Below are 19063 nucleotides of genomic sequence, written 5' to 3'. Positions count from 1 at the left end.
AAATCCAGCCTGTGTGACCACAAGGGTCATATGTGGTCAGCTGAGGCTCTATTATTATTACGGGGGTTCAGAGGACCCAGAGAAACATGAGCCACAGACACGCCACCTTTGAGGCTGGAGTTAATACACCCCCTGGAAAAGTTCGCTGCTTATTCCCTTCTTAAGAATTCACTTCCATATGCTAGACTTCTCTGTATATGGGAGAAAAATAAGCCAAACTCTAATGATTATAATTGTACTCAAAATTGTGTAGTACGTTCCCATGTTTGTGAATAGAATGGAAGAAGTGAAATAAGTATTTAAAAGCTGTCTTACTACTGATACAGTTTATCTAAATTGAAGTGACAAAAAATCATGGTAAAAGTTATAAGCAAGAGGGAGGCTTACAGGACTTTTTACATAATTTCAATCCTTGCTTATTGTTTCTTACTGTGAGGTAGTGTAATATACTAGAGACAGTACTGGTAATGGGCAAACTTGCCTGGGGGCTTTGGCAAGCTCTCCGAGCTTCAGTTTCTTCATCTTTAAAATGGGGCAGTAATCTGGAACACATACTATAATGAGATAAAATAATTCATGTAAAGCAGTTCGTACAGTGGGATCCCAAAGCCTGGCTTAGGGAGCATTAGTGAAGGTCATAAGTTTTTCCCTAGTGTTTGTGTGTTTGCCAAGAGCTGAGCACCTCCAGAAACACAGTATCCCCCAGCGCCACCTGGGCTCATGAGCTCAGCACTGAGTCAGAGGAAAGGAGGTTGCCTTCTGATTCATGGTTCCACTTCCTGAGGTTCCTTAGTCATCTCAACTGGTCCAGACGAGGCTGCCCCTACTGAGAAATGTTCATGCTCTGTTTTGAGTCAAGTTACATTATTTACTGATTGTCTTGCCTGGATGTAAATTGTGTTTGTGTATTGGTGCATCGTGTGGCCAAGGTAACACATATGTTCTCCCAGAGTTGGCTTTCATTTTCTTGGAGAGAGTGATGAATAGCCGCAGAGAAGTGGAAACCATATTTCAGCTTGGAGGAGCAGCGGGAGTTGGCGACAGGTGGAGCAGAAGCTGACTAACTCGCGGGGGCGCTCTGGGGAGATGCTCCGTCACCTCGGGGCTCACCACCTGCACAGTGAAAGCCACAGTGCCAGGTTGCTGCCCTGCCACTGGTGACGGGTAACTTACATAGAGGTTTCCAAGTACTTTCACGAAACATTAGCATTTCGGCAATAATGATTACCACATTTATGGCTGTCAGCACGCTATGATGGTGATGGTGAATAATTTGAATTATGCAAATTTTTATTTATGATTTGAATTAAAAAAACTTGTATCCACAAGAGTTATAACTAAAAGTGTCTTCGTCCGTTTAAAAAAGTGATGCACTGTGCTGACTGCCTACTTAGTAACAACACACTCTCAAGGCAGAGTGGGATATGCAGACCGCAATGGAAACAGTCACCCGCTGTCAGGCCTTATGTCCCAGTGCGCCCAGGACAGATACAGTCTGATCAGCACCTCCTTTCATTCTCAGAAAGGCCTCCTTTGGATGACAGCTTACGCGGCCACTCTGTCCCGGGACTCCCTCCCAGAGGTCACTGCTCTGCGTGTGTTGGTCGATGTCTACAGATTCCCTTTCTCAACACGAAGGCCACAGTGGCCGAGGGATAAGGCGCCTGCGTGGTGCGGAGTCTGATAAACGCGCTCTGGAGTTTGCCTGGGCTACTAAACTAGCTCTGTGAGTTTAAGCAAATGCTTTCTTTCTTTCTTTTTAAATGCAATTGTTTTCTTGTCACTTAAAATGCACCAAATAATAAAATGTGGGAAATAATGTCTCGCCATATAAAAGAGGACCAAATGCCTTCCAGAGCACCTCCACCCTCCTCTGCTGAGGCAGCGGTCGTCAGTGGGGCGTAAGGAACCGACCTTAGGGTTAGGCGGCCAGCACAGGTCCTGGTGCATAGTAAATGCGAACAGATGGTTTATTCGTGCGACGAACCCTAGCATGCTCTTCTGTGGCCTAGTTATTTTCGCTTAGCAAGTATACAGAATGATTTCCCCACCCCATTTGTAATAAACAAAAATCCCCCAGTAAATATGGAAATGTGAGGTTTCTGAGGGGCCCCTATTCAAACGTTGTCCTTAAACAAATATTACCAGACTCAGTAGGCCTAGAAATGGGACCAACGCCCCCCTGCTAGAAACGGGCCCTTCCAGGAGGGGTTTGGGGCCGTCTGGCGTGTGGGAGGTAGAGGGGCGGGACGTTTACCCCGCTGTTTGTGGCGTACCTGTTCAGCCAGGAACAGAGAGCTTTAGTTTCCATCTGGCTCCTCTCACTGGCGTTAGACTTGCATTCAGAAGAAAGGGAGGAAGACAGTGATGAAAAAGTCAGGCATCTAGCTGCTCCACAGATAGGACCAAAAGCAAAGTGGGTCCCCTGACCCCACGTTCTCCTGTGGTCAGAATGAAGCAGGAGACAGAGGTTTTTTTTTTTTTTTTTTTTGAAATAAAAGAACCCCAGGAGGGGTATTTTGACTGTGAAAAGGTTAATTCTTGTCCACTCTCAATGATGAGTGCTACTCACCCTGTAGTCAAAACATCCCGCTGAAACTGGGGATGCTGACAAGAATGTCCTCCCTTTCCTGTGGCTTTATTTAGTTACAGCCAGTTACAGCTTGTTTTGTCACAGTCAGGCAGGCACTGGGGAGATGCTTCAGTTATCCTCAGGAGCACGGAAACTTTGGTTCACAGAACTTACTCTTTTCAGGCTCTTCCAGTCCTCTGTCTCTCCTCTCCCAGGCTCCACCCGGACCAGCTGTCTCACTGGTTTGGAAACCCTTTGCTGAGGTTGGGGACTGGACTAATTAGAATGCCCACCCCCTGCTTTCACTCACTCCTGTGTCTTCTTGGGCTCTTTCAAGTGGATTGAGATCCAGTCTCCTCCTTCCTTACCCCCAGGTGGGGAGAATACAAAATAATAAACAGTAGCTTTTTTCACCAGTTATAGAGCCGTTCTGGCACCAAATGTGTATCAATAGGAATTTATTCAGAAGGATTCTTGGCGGACTGTTAAAAGCAGAGCATTTCTACCTACCTGAAGACTAATAGGGTATGGTCAGCATCCCTCTCTCTAGAGACGACACCTTCACTCTAAAAGCATTTCTGTATGTTTATGTCTTTTACATACGTAAAGTGACGTGTAGCAAATGGGCTTTATTTTTGAAATTATTTTTATTTGGGTTTTAACTATTATATTTTGTCTTTTAGTACAATTCACCTTTAGATAATAAATCCTCTTAACCACATAGGAATTTGTTGTTTTTAACTGCATTAATGCAATGCTGTAAAGACATTTTTCTGTATTAGTTATCTATGTTTGTTCTCTCTTGCTGCATAACAAACTATTCAAAACTTAGCCCTTTAAAACTAATTATTATTCACACCCGGGAAATGAGGTTGGAGGGTCGAGGAGCAACTTAGCTGAGTAATTTGGTCTCAGGATATTACATGATGTTTCATTCATGATGTCAGCTTAAGCTACCGTTGTCTGAACACTTGACTGGGCCGAGGAATTTGCCTCTAAGCCCATTCACATGGCTGTTGGCTGGAGGCTTCAGTTTTCCGTTGCGTGGGCCCTCTTCCTAGGCTGTTTGTGACTTGGCACTTGGCTTCCCCCAGACTGGGTGATCCCCAAGGAAGAACAAGACAGAGGCCACGGTGTCCTTTATTACCTGATCTCAGAATTGATGTAACACCCACTTCTGCCATATTCTAGTGGTCACACAGGTGAATTCTGGCACAGAGGAAAGGAGACTGCACTTGGGTGTGAATCATGGGGTGCCTCTTGGAGGATTGCTTCCACAGTCTATCCTCCCGGCCTAAGGATTTATATCCTCTCCACATGCAAAATACATTCAGCCCTTCAAGGTCCCCAGGAGTCTCATCCCATTGTCATATTGGCTCAAAGTATAGAATATTGTCATGTCAGTCAGGCCTGGGCTCAGACGAGGCTCTCCAGGGGTAGTTTCCTATGTATACTTCCCTAAGTACCATCTTCTCTCTGCAGGCCTGTGAACTGAAAGACAAGTTATGTGCTCCACACGCTCACATCAAGGTTTAGATAAACAGGAGAGCCACCATAGATATTTCTGCTTAAAAATGGGAAAAGTGGAAGGCATACAGGAGTCCCCAGGGTCTTGAAATTGAACAGGGCAAACCAGGAGGTTCCCTGGTTAGGACTCAGTCATGCCTCTGAGGAGGAGCTATTTTACATCACTCTTGGCTCTTTTTTGGACTCTTGGTTCTGTCCTCTGAGGCATCCTTCCTCTTTGATGAAAATTAGCATATTTTCATCATAGTATATTTTCATAAAATACTGTAGCTGAGTATTTTTCTCAACTTGCTTCTTGTCCATAGAGTTTTGGGGGTCCAATGGCCTCATTTAAAATAGATTTTGTTTATTTATTTTTAAAGAGAGGAAGGGAGGGAGAAAGAGAGGGAGAGAAACATCAATGTGTGATTGCCTCTTGAGTGCCCCCTGCTGGGGACCTGGCCCACAACCCAGGCATGTGTCCTGACTGGAAATGGAATGAATGATCCTTTGCTTCACAGGCTGGCACTCAGTCCTTTAAGCCACACCAGCCAGGCAATGGCCACTTTTTATTTTGTCCTCTTCTCTGTGACTTTCAGTCAAAGCCAAAACCATTCCTTTTTTTCTTGTACTGTTACACTTAAAAAAATTTTTATCCTTAAACTTAATTTTTCAATTACAGTTACATTTAATATTCTTTTGTACTAGTTTCAAGTGTACATCATAGTAGTTAGGTAATTATATACTTTACAAAGTGTTCCCCTACCCACCCAGCACTTTACATAGTTACTGCAATGTTGTTGACTAGCTGAAATCATTCTTTATGAAGTTTTATGGGCCTTCTGTGAATTCTGTTGGGGTTTACTCCATTAGATAAAAACCCATAAATCTCTTTGAGGGAAACTCTTCTTTAAGCCTCTACTGAGGAACTGTGTCCCCAAGCATCTTAACAGTCCTTTTTGAACAAATCTGAGTCAAACTCTCAAAGTCGTTACAGGGCCTTTAGTCTAAATAGATGGAACTCTGAGGTACAATGTTTTCCTGAAGATGAGTGTCCTGTATTTTGTCTTGGCTTACAAGCTTTTGTACAATTTCTAATCGATTACCCTCTCAAAAGGGCCAAAAATGTTCAGAACCATTGTTTTTAATGGTTTACTGGTATAGTTAATGTAGCGGTCTTTCATAGAACCATCTTATCTCTCATAAGCATCAAGAAGAAACCAGATACTGCTCAAAGACCCTGGCTGGTAATATCTCCAGCCAAATCACCCTGCTCATTTGAACTATTTTCTTCTTGCTCTATAGCTGCAGGTGACAGTGTTGCTGAACTTCCTGCCACGACAAAAGAAGGATCTCCTTTCATCTAGTTTCCAGTAAAATTTTCTTCAATGTCCTTTAATATCTCACTGAGAGTTTTTGCAAAGTTTGAAATTATGTGAACAGTGTATTCAAGACTAACACTCTTCAAAGTCTTTACAGCATTTCCAGTTTCCCCCCACTGCTCCGTTCCATAGCTGTGCCCACGTTTAGGGTTTTTGTTATAGGACTTCACTTCCAAGTAACCAAATCTTTGCAATAGTTATTCCAGACGAACATGTTTATTCTCAATTTCAGATTGGGAAATGAAGACTCGGGGGGTCACGTATGGCTTAAGGTCATACAGCCAGTAGATGGAAGAGCCATGATGCAAACCTAAGAATGATCAACTCCAAAGTGCATCTTCCCTCCCACCCCTATGATTATCCTCTCTCGGAAAGAAAAAAGGCAAGCCATTCACAAATAATTTGGAACTTTGAAGTCTGGACAGAAATATCAACGGACGCAATTCTAGGTGGCACCATTTAAGTTGTCGGATCTTGTTTTGTGTTTTCCAGGGCAGAGACCCTGGGTCTAGAGATGGCCTCATTTAATAAATAAACTGAGATTTATCAGGCTTACACTGGAGAATAGTATTAGTCAGGATTTAAACAAGGTTCAACTGACTTCAAAATACTTTGTTTTCCAAGTGTCCAGTCATTCACATCATGGCTTATTCATTCACATCTGAACAGAGGTCAAAGGCATAATGTTTACTAAGGAGGGACAGAATGGGACTATGTGACCTTTCAATTCCTTATACTTGGGTTTTCTTATCTTTACGAAAGGGAAATGGTAGGTTTCCCACAGAGGTATTGCCATGATTCAACGAGGTAATGCATGTAAAGCTTAGCAGCGCTTGCTTGGCCTGTCGTAAGCTTTCTGGACATGTCCTCACATTGCTTAGCACTCAGGAGATTCCCATTTGAGCCCCAGTACTAGCTGATTAACTCAGTTACTCAAGGCCTCGCATCAGATCTTCACGATAAAGATGGAAATGACCCGCTCTGGATGTCACTAAGATTTGACAAGGAAACATGAAGGGAGTTGCATGATAAGCATCGAGTTCCTCAGTAGAAAGTTATTCCAGAAGGCTGGCCTTCTACATCACCGTCGCAGAGGATGTGAAAGAACCTCATTCTGAGCCTGTAACGCCCCTTTGGCTCCAGCCAGGAGCCCAAGCTTCATTAAAAACTGCCAGCTGTGCCAATTTGTCTGGGTCTTTATGAGGTAGATGAAAGGGGGCCACGGAAGAGACTATCGGTTCCATTTGGCTTTGGTTGGGTGTTTGCCCCCGGCCCATCATGCGGTGAGGTGAGGGTACCAGCTCACCCACTTCGCTTCAGACTGGGCTGCCCTCAAGGGCCAGGGCATTGATCTTACCCCCAAGGCTTGGAATGCGCCCCCGGGCGTATCCCCAGGCCTCTTGAGGTTCCGTAGTCGACCTCACACTTTCACAGGTTTATTCCTGGTGGCAACTGGTCTCACAAGGTAGGAAAGTATGAATTTGGAGCTTTGTGGTCATTTTTATGCAACAATGTTTTAATACATAAGATGTTAGAGTCAATCTTTCTATGCTTTCCAAACGGTGTCTGTATTTTGATTTTTAATGTGCTCCTGAACAAGGCTGTCTGCCAGCGCAGGCCAAATCTGGTTAAGGAGGGCTCCTGTACCTGGAAAGGGTCCCTTGAGAAAGCACTTCAAGTCATTTATCCAGGGCTGGCTGGGTTTGCTCTTGGCTTGGAGACTGCCGACTTTCCACCAGACCCGCCGCATAGGAGAGCACATCCTCCCCCGAGGGCGAGGGAGCCAAGGGGAGAGCAGGTTGTAGGAATGATGGCTATAAAGCAGATGTTATTAGTGGGCAGTGGGGAGGTTGGGAGGCTGAGGACAGTAGCTTTATTTCAGCCTCCCAGGTGGGCCACAGGACTGTGGCCTAGGAGGAAAGCTGCTCCCATTCGGCCGAGCCTGGCATCCCGAAAATCCGCGGGTGAAGAAACACTTGGCCTGGTGTATAAAATCAGAGGTCGGGTCTGGAAGGGAAGATATTGATGAAATGCAACATTTAGGGCACAGCCTTGAAAAGCTGTCAAAAAGACACCCGTTAAAAACTAGGAGCAAAGAGTTGAGACGTCTCGTGATCACCTAATTTGCCTTTAGTTTAACATTATTCTTAGAGTCTTAATCCCAATTGTGAGCAACAACAGCACGCAAGAAGATGAGCAAATCAGAATTGGTATGAACTGGTTCATCATTAGGTGGGGCTCAGCTGTGGGAGTCATACCTGCTGCTGGGCCTGATGACAAGACGTTCGTTTGTAATTTAGGTTGGGACATGTGCCCTACATTTGACATACGGAACTCAAGGTCCTCTCCTGTCACTCTGATATCTTCGTTCCGAAAGGGAATCTGGCCCTCTCTCCGGTCTTGAGGTCTAGAGGGACTCTCTCGGCTTATGGTGATAGAACTCACTACTCACTGGAGAACTGGATACTTGCCTAGTAGTTGTGTTTGTCTCTGTTTTTTTTCCTCCCCAGTGAACTGAAATAAAGATAATTCTTTGACTCTGCATTTGACCATCTGTAGATAAGGTCACTCCACATTACTGGGAAGCCTGCCCTTTGGGGCACTTTCTGACTAACCCCTTGGGTTAAAGGTCCTCTCCCTGTGATCTCCCTCTCACCTCTCTCGTGCACACATTCCTTTAGGAAGATCCTAGTTCAGTGCTCTGATGATTATTTCTAGGATTGAAAATAATGAAATGTAATGAATTAGGCAGAGGCCAGTCTTATCTCAGAAGGCTGTCTTTGAGCGTACTCCACTCAAATTACATGGTGAGTATGTATGGTGAAAACTAAATGGGATGGTCTGCAGAGAGGTGTATGCTCAGTGCTGCACGGGATATTGCACAGACGAAGATGCTGTTCCTCGTCGATGTGTCTATTGTGCAAAATTACCTTTTCAAATGAATTATATTTGTAATTCGCTGCCCCTCTTTTGACCTTATGAAAATCTGTACCAGTTCATGAGGCTCCTTTTTGTCTTAAAGGCCAGTCCTCAGAAGAGAATTCTGTGCAATGCTGTGACTAATTGGGCTGAACTGGGTGTTTAATCTGGAGAGGGTTAGAAGGAAGTATTTCCCACTTTCCATACCTTCTCAAGCAGAAGTCCAGCTGCTGTGTGCCAAAGCCTAGATGTATAAAACAGGAAGCACCGAGACAGACCGGGCACACCCATGAGAAGTATTTTTAACCTCCCAAACTTCAAGAGTGTAGTGTCAAATCATTAATGCATTGCTCTGTGCATTTATTCATTCTGCAGTCCTTTTTCTTCGGTGTTGTCAGTATTCAGAGTGGTTTCTCTTTCCTGTTGTGATTTATGAGGACAACACATTAACTTCAGGGTTTTGTTGATTCAAAGCTGGGAGTGGGCAGTTGACCCTTCCAAATGTAAACAGGGTAGAGATTAGCCTAGCACAGATAGGGTTGAGGATTTGTCTGGAGAGTGACATTGAACTAAAAAAGTTAAGATTGGGCCCAGGAAAAAACCTGAGAGCCAGGAGAGATGGTCTTTGGTTTCCCGATCTCTCCTTTCTGTCTTTTTTTTTTGTACGGAGTGTAGTCCTGTGCGCTGTCTCTGTCCTGCCATCACCTGGAACCCAAGTTCACACTGAGAGGATAGCCGAGTGAGTGTGCTTCCTTCCCCAGGGCTGCAGAAGTAGAGTTTTGAGCACAGAGGACAATGCTGAACTCCAGAAGTGACCATCTACCGAGGGACTTGGATTCTTGTGGTGTCTGATTAACGTAAGTCATTTGAAGGATAGATGCTTATAGGAACTCCTAACACCCACTAGGGAGTTTTCCACTCAGGTCATTCATATACTAACTTATTCAAAGAGCTTCATCCATTTTTCAGTGTGACAGAAAGGTGGGGAATAGACTGACAAGTTCCCTCACTATTTAGCATGTAGCAAATTGAGAAACAGAATTTAAAGAGACTTCAAGAGGAGAGACTAGAAGCCATCACTAATTTTTAAGCTACTTTCTTTCTATGTCAACATACTTGGTAATTTCCAGGAATTAGGTATCAGACTCTCTTTTAGTGACATTTTGACAAATTAATATTGAGTGATTCTGGCAAAACCACATCTCTATACTCCCACTCTGGTTACAAGAGTTTTGAATTACTGCTTTCCCCAAATAATTATCAGATAATAACCATATATTTTCTTTCTCCAGAATGCATATTTATGCTGAGAATTTCTGATTATATTAGATATTTGTATCTGATACAAACTGATGTTTATAAATTAGTTGTTGAAAAATTATTGTACTATGGATAAAGTGAATACTTCACATTTTTAAGATAAACTGAGGACCAGAGTTTAGTTTTTTGTTTACCAGGATAGCATTATCAGTGCTCAGTGTTCCAGGAGTCTGGTATACTCTTCTGTTTTAAAGTACTAAATCATCACATTTTACTTGGCAGTACTAAAATATCTGAAATTTGAATCAATTATATTTCAAGATTAAGAACAATGACTCAATTTTTGATTGAAATGAAAAGACAGGCTGACACATAGTGCACAAGTCTAGACAGGTCTGTTCTGTGCAGAGATGCTTTAAGCAGCAGTATTGTATCAAGAACTTCTCTTGCAAGAATATCTCTTAGTTTTGTCCAAAGTTTTTTCAATAGGAGCACAATAGTGTTGAAAGTATTGAACTCTAAACGTAGATGTATTCTAAGCTGTAAATGTATTCTATGAAACAAAACTATGGGTTGCTGTCAGTAAAATACAACTTTTACAAAAAAAATTTAAGATGGTGGTATTATTTGAAGATGTAAGAAACAAAGGAAAATATTTGAAATTGGCTTAAAATGATCTCCTCACCAGTCTTCAGATTCTTAGAGGCTGAAAAGGCTTTTTCAACAGCTGGAAAATTCTACATGAAAATTTGTGTTATTTAAAGATGGCACACTTTGCTCTTTTTTTTTAAAGATATCATTTAAAAGTATTAAACATTATTCCTTATTAACTTTTTACTATTCCTTACATGCTTCATGTTAGTGACTTTGTTTTTGAGTATCGCTTTATTTTTATTATTTGTGAGTATTTTAGAATGACTATACTTCATGCTTACATTTATATAAATTATTTTTTACTGGAGATTTTAGTTTGTAAATGTATTTGAATGTATTACACATTTTAGTTTCACTGACGTCTTCTAGGAAATCATTTAAATTCAAAATGTCACATATGAAGTGAAATGAGTACAATTGTCCTTTTGCCTCATACTGCAATGACTAATGTCAGTTTCTGCTCACAAAGTGTGTGTCAGTTTTAATTTTTAAAAGGATTTTCAATTCCAAAATTGTTTCATGTCTAATTTCCTGCCCAAATAATTTAAAGCAAAAGGAGAGATCTCAGTGCAATGTACTCAAGGCATTTTTATCATCATCGTATTACAGATGTGAGAGCTCTGGGCTGAGTCTGTGATGCCACTGGTCACATGTGTGTAATTATCGCTATCGTTGAATAGTTCACAGCTGCTGTGCAGTGAAAATTCATTAGTGCTCATGACACCATTACTCTTCCAACTCATTCTAGTGGATTCGATAAATGAATTTAAATTTTAGTTAAAGTATTATCTATGAGTAGTTTAAAAAACCGAATAATTGTGAGTGGTTTGTTATAGAAAACACTGGTTGCTTGTTTTCATCTCTACCCATTCCCTAATCCCCAGAAACAACAATTTTGAACTCTTTTCTATGTATTTATTGGCATTAACCTTGTATTTCAGCCTTTTGATTTATCAATTTTATATATTACAGGCTTCCTCCGATATAGTTCTCAGTTTCTGCTCAGATACAATATTCAGTCTTTCTGTTGTTCTGACTGTTGTTATTTGTCCGCTAAGCCAAGTAGTGTGCTCTGATTATTTTTTTCTCTTGTACAACTTTTTCTTCTACCTGGGGGTGATATTTTAAAGTGATTTAATTTCCTCATTTGTTTAGTTTTCTAAGAACATGTGTTGAAGTCTTCCCATACTGTCCAACAGTTTCATAGGATTATCAATGTATTTTCCTGCAGTTAGGGCTGTAGAAAATTTCTTACTTCTCTTCCTCTCACACCCAGCTTCAGGGAAGGGATGAATCTGAAGGCATAGTTTGTTTACCATGCAGAACATCACTCCTACCTTTTTCTGTAATTTGTGTCTGGTCTCTCTGATTCACTTTCTCCAGGGGAAATATTGTCAGAGAGAAAACTCCTTGTTGTCTGTGGTAGCAGTTGGAGAGAGAGAGTTACCTGACTGTGTAGGGTGGGAGTGGGACTTGGGGCCTGAGTGTTCCATGTGCATAGACTTTCAGACAGGTCTTTTTCCCTCCCCTCCCCTCCCCTCCCCTCCCCCCTTTCTCCCCCTTCCCCCTTTCCCTCCCTTTCCCTTCCTTTCCCTCCCTCCCTCCCTTTCCCTTTTCCTCCCTCCCTCCCTCCCACCTTCTCTTCTTCTGCAAAAACCTGTATTGTTTCCAATTGTCTAATGTATGAGTGAGGGTTCCATGTGGTTAAAAGCATGCCTAGCGGTTTTGGGGAGAGGCTTAGGCAAAGGCCAGACACCAGCGAAATGCAGAGTGGCCCCTCAGAGACTTCTGGGCTTCAAAGGCTCCTAGTCCTGCTTGAGGGTGAGCCTTTCAAAGGGGCACTCACCCCGAACAGCCAGCCTGTGGAGGTCAGTCAGGTGGTTGCCCATCTTCTCCATGAGGAGAACCCAGGACGTGGTTCTCCAGGAAGTCACAGAGGCGGGGGTCTGTGCAGGTAGAACCCTGGGCCTGCAGATCTAAGAGGGTTCTTCTAGCTCAGGATCTTCTCCAAGGCCTCAGTGGCTTCCGTGGTGCCCTGAGATTTTTCCCACTTGTCTTGGGAAAGCTTCTGTAAGTTCTGGAAGAGGGCACAGCCCACCGTGCTGGTTTTGAATCTTCCAGAGATGCTTTGCACATTCGCTTTTCTCCTTAGCCAACTTCCAAAAGGAGTGACTCATGCCCTCTGGAGCCACATCCTCATGGTTGAAAGAGAAGCCCCAAGACAGGTAGGTGTGGGAGGCCCTCAGATGCAGGTTGACCAGGCAGTTGATGGCAGCCTCCTCTTCAGTGGAATAATTCTGATGAATTTGGGAGCTCAGGGTTGTTCGGTGATAAGGAATTAAGGTAAAAAACTGAAGGTGGTGACTGGAAAGAGGTTGCAGGGTGGTCAGAGGCTGGAAGAAGGGGTATCCCTGGGTCTGTTTTGTCCAAACATGGTTGAAGCAAGAGACATGTCTGGGGAACCGTCAAGGGCACTGCCGGGTCTTGTCTTCTCAATGCCTTGGTCTCATCTCTACCAGCTGCCTTGCGTTCTGAAGTTTTCCAGGGTTTGCTTGTCATATATCCCCTCCATTCCCCTCACCTCAGCATTTCAGGCACAGAGTCTGCGTCTTCCTCCTCTCAAACAAGTGCTTTACAGTTCTTCTGTCCATTACTGTTTGGATTCAGGACTACAGCTGATTTTAGTTTCATCAAATGTACTTCCTGTTGCCTGTTTTCCTTGTTTTGAGATGATTTTTTGAGAGGGTATTGGAGCTGGTTTTGCTCTTCCAACTTGGAACTGAGTGACTTTTTATAGATTATTTTTAGAAGGCTTTGTTTTTATTTTCTGGTCCAAGTGGTCTTTCACCCACAGGAATTCACAGAATTCCTTTAGAATCAGGAGATGCTTTGGTCAGGGCGTTTTGGTAGCAACCAACAGAGACCAAGTTTGGTTAACTTAAGCTCACGACATCCAAGGACAAGCTGAGCAGCGAGATCTCAGAGAGGTTAGAAACTTGGGAAGTTCTAAGCAGCGAAGTAGCAGGAACTCATGGGCAGTCTCTCCTCTGGGCTGTTTTGAGCGGGCTGCACCCCACCATTCCGAGGTTCTTCTTTTGGGTCTTCACTCAAGAGCCAAATTTCAAGAAGAGAGACTCTGATGGTCCAAACTGAAATCACAAGCCCATTTCTTGAGCATTCTTAGCCAAGAGAAAGGGGGAAGGGATGCTGGCAGGCAAAACAAAGCAAATAAATAAATAGATGTTTACCTAGGTGAGAATTGTACAGGATTGGAAAGGTTCGTGGAATCTGGCTTTGCTTTTTTGAGATCTTTCAGGCAACTTTCTCCTTGCAATGTGCCAGGGCTACCAACAAGTCACCCTTTATTACCGCGAGCCTGGCTGGTGCAGGCTGCACACTTCGGAGAGGCAGAGCGTGCTTGCCACCAAAAACTCACCTGCGTTTTCTCAACTAGGTCTCTTGAAATGGTTTCCATAGGATGTTTTGGGTTAGAATTCCCTGGCGTGGAGTTAAGAAATCCTTCTAGGAACAAAATGATGTATTTATTTTTCTTCACTCCAGTTTGAACCGTTTCTTTCTAGGGAGACTCCCGGATACAATTGTGTAGTTTTTCAGTGGGGAGAAAGTTTGGTTCTTTCCTCCAGGTTCCTCTGAGGACTCAGGGTCATATGTCTCAAATTTGTAGGACAGTCAACAGAGCAATTTATGACCCATAGCTCCACGAGTCGGTGTGACTCAAGCATTTGAGAGAGGGAAGGATGATCAGGGTGTTTTCCTAAGTCCTCTTTGCAGATCAAATGGTACTCTTCATAGCCAAGCACTCATCTAAAATAACATCAATATTTCAGTCTGGAGGCGCAAACCAGCCTCACAAGTTTGTGAATTGTCAGCATAGTTAAACCAAGACTCTGGCATAGCAGAAAAACATTTCCCAGAAACTTTAGGCCCCAGAGAAGAGTTATGTCAAACAGATAGAATAGTTTCGGATTTCTTGAGAGGAGGAAAATTACAGTGATATTTATAAGGGGAATCTTTACAAATCCAACGTTTCTCTGAAGTCATCAGTTCTCAGACTTCAGCATGAGAGTTCTTTTGAATAAATAACCTGGAGCTAGTATAAATTTTTGGTGTTTGGAAAATCTATTAGCAAAGGGAACATCAGGAATATCGCCCACTGCTGGAAGTGCTGTTAAATTTTTTTTTCTGCAGGATGTAATACTACAATATCAATTTAACAAGGAACTTACAGGTTCTATGTCTTTTTTCTAAATCTCACCAATCAAATGAATGTATTTCAGCCAGCCAGAAGTTGCCATACAAATAGACACATCACATTGAAAATGCTGCCAAAGTTAGGGCCTGAGGATTGTAATACACGCTGGTTAGTTTAGCTGTTTTAGAAAAACTTGGCAAATTATTAGCAAATTGCTGTAAAACATCATTTATTTCCGCTCAAGGAATTCATAGTATCGTCCTCATTTTCCGGAAGAGGAGGCTGAACTAGCCAGGGGATGTGAGAGACAAGTCTGGAGTTGAAGAAGGGAATGAAGGGGGCACTGAAATACCTTGGTTGTTGTTCCCGCTGGAGGGGAAGCCCTTAGCCCTGCTTCTAAGAAAACAGCTTGCTTAAGGGAATGTAGCCTGAGACCAGCAGGTGAAAGTAAGCAAAGAATAAAAGTAGATCGATGGTTGGGGAGATTACCCAGTCAGCAGATTGTAAGTCTTACACAATTAAAAGGAAGATAGCAAATGATTTTTTTTTCTTGTTGGAGTTTTAAAAGAAGATTTGATTTTAGGAGGTGGGTACACAATACAATATACAGATGATGTATCACAGGATTATTCTTGAGACCTGTATAATATTATTAACCAATGTTACCCCAATACATTTAATGAAAAAATTAAAAAGTAAAAAATAAAAACGATGGCATTGGAAAGGGGTTTCATTGATCTTGTTGGCTAAGTGGCCTAAAAGGGGGGGGGGATAATTGTCTTGGGACAAAGTACCTTGCCCTGCTGAGCTATAAAAAGTCTGAGCCAGGAATTTGTCCTCTTCCGATGGTGGCCTCACCAGGGCCATGATGATAGGGTGACGTCTGTCAACTTCTGGGTGAAAACAAATTCAAGCGAATTTGCACTCCAACATTATCATGCTTTTGTGTTTCATACTCCCTGATTCAGCTCGGTGGTTACCTTTTGAGTACTGTTAACTTTTTTTTTTTACTAACTCTAGTGTTAATATCAGTGTTGCTAGAATGTTTATAATAATGAATTTCTTGTGAAACAAGGCAGGCAGGTCATTAATCCATTTTAAGTACAATTTAATGCAATGCTTCATGACAGGAAGTGAGCAGGATAATAAAAACCTTTACTGCTTAAAACCACACTTAATATTTTTATGGCCTAGTTGGCCTGACAAAATATTCTCTGAGTCATCACTTCAAAGTGAGGTGCTGGGGACTTGTTAAAGACATAACGGCAGGCCTCATGTCCTTTGTGTAAGCCCCCCCCCCCCACTTGAACTGCTCGGGCAAGCCCTTTTAAGTAAGAAAAAATGCATCAGAGGGACACTGCAGAATGTCCTCATGTGTCCCGGGGGCTAGGAAACCATGTGACTGGGTGCTTGTATTTTTAAATCTTTCAATCATATTTCTGACAGCTTAGCCTTGTATGGTTTTACCTTTACTTACAACTGACCAAAGAGGTCATAAAGCCTTACATGGTTCTTTGGCTAGCTTGTTTAAAGTTGAAGTAATCTGTCAAGTTCATTAAGATAAAGATTTAACCAGGAGCCACTTGCAAAGTGTGCGTTGAAGGGAGAAACAATTTGCAATGAACCAGCCATCACCCCAGTCCATGGGCAGTAGCCAGGGCAGCCTTAGCACCACTTTTAAAGCAAATTAAAAGCAAGAAGGGAGATATAGAAGCCTCTTTGGCTTGCATATGGGGCTTTTAAACCTTATTGCCATTGTCATTGACAATATTTTAAACAATATCTTTTCTTATAAAGTTTTAGGGGTTAGAAGTCCCATAGCTTACACTGGTACCCGTGATGAGATTTTGAAGTGCTCATAGTCAGAAATATTTTTTATCTACCTTATCTAAATCTCACAACTAGAGAGTCATTTTGCCCTCTCTTTAGATTTCAAAGGAAATGGATTCACTCACATTTAAATATTACTTATTGAGCATGCTCCATGCGCCAGACACTATCTAGGCTCAGGAGATTCTGCAGGGAACAGTGTCCCTGTTCTCAGGGAGCATATGTCCTGGTGAATGTTGTCCTATGTGGTAGACTCCCTACTCTTACGTAGGACTGGTCCATCTGCAACCTTTCCAGTTCCTCAAAGGAAGCCATTTATTAAAACCAAAGGATTATCATGAGGCTCTCTCCTCCTCTCCACCACTCTTCAGCCTCCCCTCCCCATTCTCTGCTATCCCAAATGTGTGCTTGGCCTCTTTTTACTTTTCCTTCTTCGGAAAGCCTAAACATAGAAAAGAAAGTAAAAGGCAAACAAACAAAAAGCACGTAGAAACAGATGCTTGGGGATATTGTTATTTATCCTATTTCTTTGGGAATTGAAGTATTTTGAAAACAAGAACTAGGCCTATTTCCAAGTAGAACTGCCTGGGTTTGTTCATTTGTTCACTAATTAATTTGTATAGTAAGCATTTAAGATTTTTTTATTTATAGAAATGTCTAAACTGTAGACAAGTACAAGGAGAAAAATAATACTTATCCTCTCCCCTCCCCCCCCAATTAACCACAGTTAATATCTTGGCATAATTGTTTCCAGTCTTATATGAGTTTAAGGTAGAATATAAGAATAACCCTAAATCTGATAATAAATGTTAACTGTGTTTAATAGCACTTAACTCGATAACAGCACCCATCAGGTGTTTAATTGTGTGCATTTACTAAGAAGCAGAATGAATGGATTTCGGGGAAGCTTCTGAAAACGTTGGTTCTGAGATGCCGCTGAATGACTTGCCGTAGCTCTTATTGCAAAGTCCTCACATCCCAAGTCCCACTTCAGGGTCCTCACCACACTACCACAAAGCTTGTCTGTGTACATACAGGCCTAACCCGGCAATGGCTCTTCTGTTATCTACAAAATATTTGGGTGTGGGTTTGGCGGTCAGACTCAACTGAACTCAAAGGCCCTTGTGAACGCAGACTTAACCGCAAATGATTAAACACACACTCCTCTCTCTCTCTAACTCACACACAAACAGACACGCACACCCCATTGGCTAAAATAATTACAAAATGTTTAAGATAAATCATTTCTGACAGTGATTGCCCCTGGGGGAGGGGTAGCAAGTTACATTGGGAACTGCCCCAATTTCTTCTTAAGTCTTGTATCCACTGGCTGGGAGGAATTCCCAGCCAGCCTCTCCCGTCCGTTTGATTCCCTGGCAGCCTTACATCGCGGATTGAGTGTGTCTGAGTTCAGTCCTGATAAGTGACACACAGAGAGAGGATTTCAGGGTGGCTTATGCCTCTTGCAGGGAAAGGGCTATTTTTCTGTCTGGGGCTGGGTGTGGGGTTGGGGTGGGGTGTTAAGAAGGGCAGATTACCTCCAGGTGCAGCTGGTTTCATTCCTCGCCTTGCCTTCTCTGCGCAGCTCTGAACCGAGTATAGGACCAGACATGTGCGGCCTGCCCTTCCCCCTGCCCAAGTGGGAGACTGTGCTAGTGGAGCCGATGGGGCCGAAGGCAGTGGGAATCCTGATCTGAAGCCCTTGTTTGACTCCAGGCCCAGCGTTTCAAACAGCGGGCCTTTCATAGCTGGGAAAACCCTTGCTAGACCTGCTGGACATGCCCCGTAACCACATATGGCTCAGCTCATGTCAACAGAACTGATAACCAAATTGGGCTTCTTGGCTTTCTGTCCCCGGTAGCCTTGCCAACCCGCTGCCCTCCGGGTCCCAATTAACACTCGGCTCTGCCCGAGCCACGAGGTGGGAGCTGAGGGTTTGTTTACCACACAGTTAACAGGCAAATACAACTTAATCACAAGGAAAACAGCTTTTATGAGGATCATCTTGAAACCCTTCTACAGCCCTAGTAAACCATCTAGGAAGCCAAAACCTAGAGTTGCCTCCAATTTCATTGCATTTGGAAAGGGGCGCCGGTAGCAACAGGTGGAGAAGGATAGGGTCTTGCTTTTTGCTTATTCACAGCTCACAGGCTGAGTGGATGCCCCTCCGCATTCGGAATGCCTCCCCAGGTGATGGTCCCACGTGATCCTCCTGTGGGCTGCAGCTCACTTGGGAAAGAAACACAAGGTTGGAGGAAGAATCTATGAAGCAGAGCTCACTGAGCACCAGGCACTTTTCACACACTTTCTCTGTCCTTATTTCCATCCCTGTGTGGGGGACCCCCAGGTTATTCCCTTTTATGAAGGAGCAAAAGAAGGCTAGGGGAGGCAAGTCACTTCTGTGGATTACACAGTTTAAGTGCAAGAGTGGAATTTGAACCCAGGTCAGATGGGCTCCAAACTCCGTTTCTCTTTACTCCACCTCTTCTAGTAGGAGATCGGGATTCTAGCTTTGGGCCCGGTAGTGGTTAGTCATGGGTTGCTAGGCAAATCCCTCAGTAGCTCAGCATCAGTTTGCTTATCAGTATAATGTTGTGGGAGAACCAGATTTGGTAACAGAAGCTTGTAAAGCATCATGACCAGGCCAGGGGTGTTACTTGCATTAAAGAAGGAACACTCCTGTCTGGGCAGGGGCTTTTCAGGGCCACAACTTACTAGGGCAAGTCT

Source organism: Sturnira hondurensis, unplaced genomic scaffold, assembly GCF_014824575.4.
Source record: "Sturnira hondurensis isolate 20B ecotype Veracruz unplaced genomic scaffold, ASM1482457v3 Scaffold0021795, whole genome shotgun sequence".
In the NCBI taxonomy this organism is placed as follows: domain Eukaryota; kingdom Metazoa; phylum Chordata; class Mammalia; order Chiroptera; family Phyllostomidae; genus Sturnira; species Sturnira hondurensis.
This window is presented reverse-complemented; position numbering follows the sequence as displayed.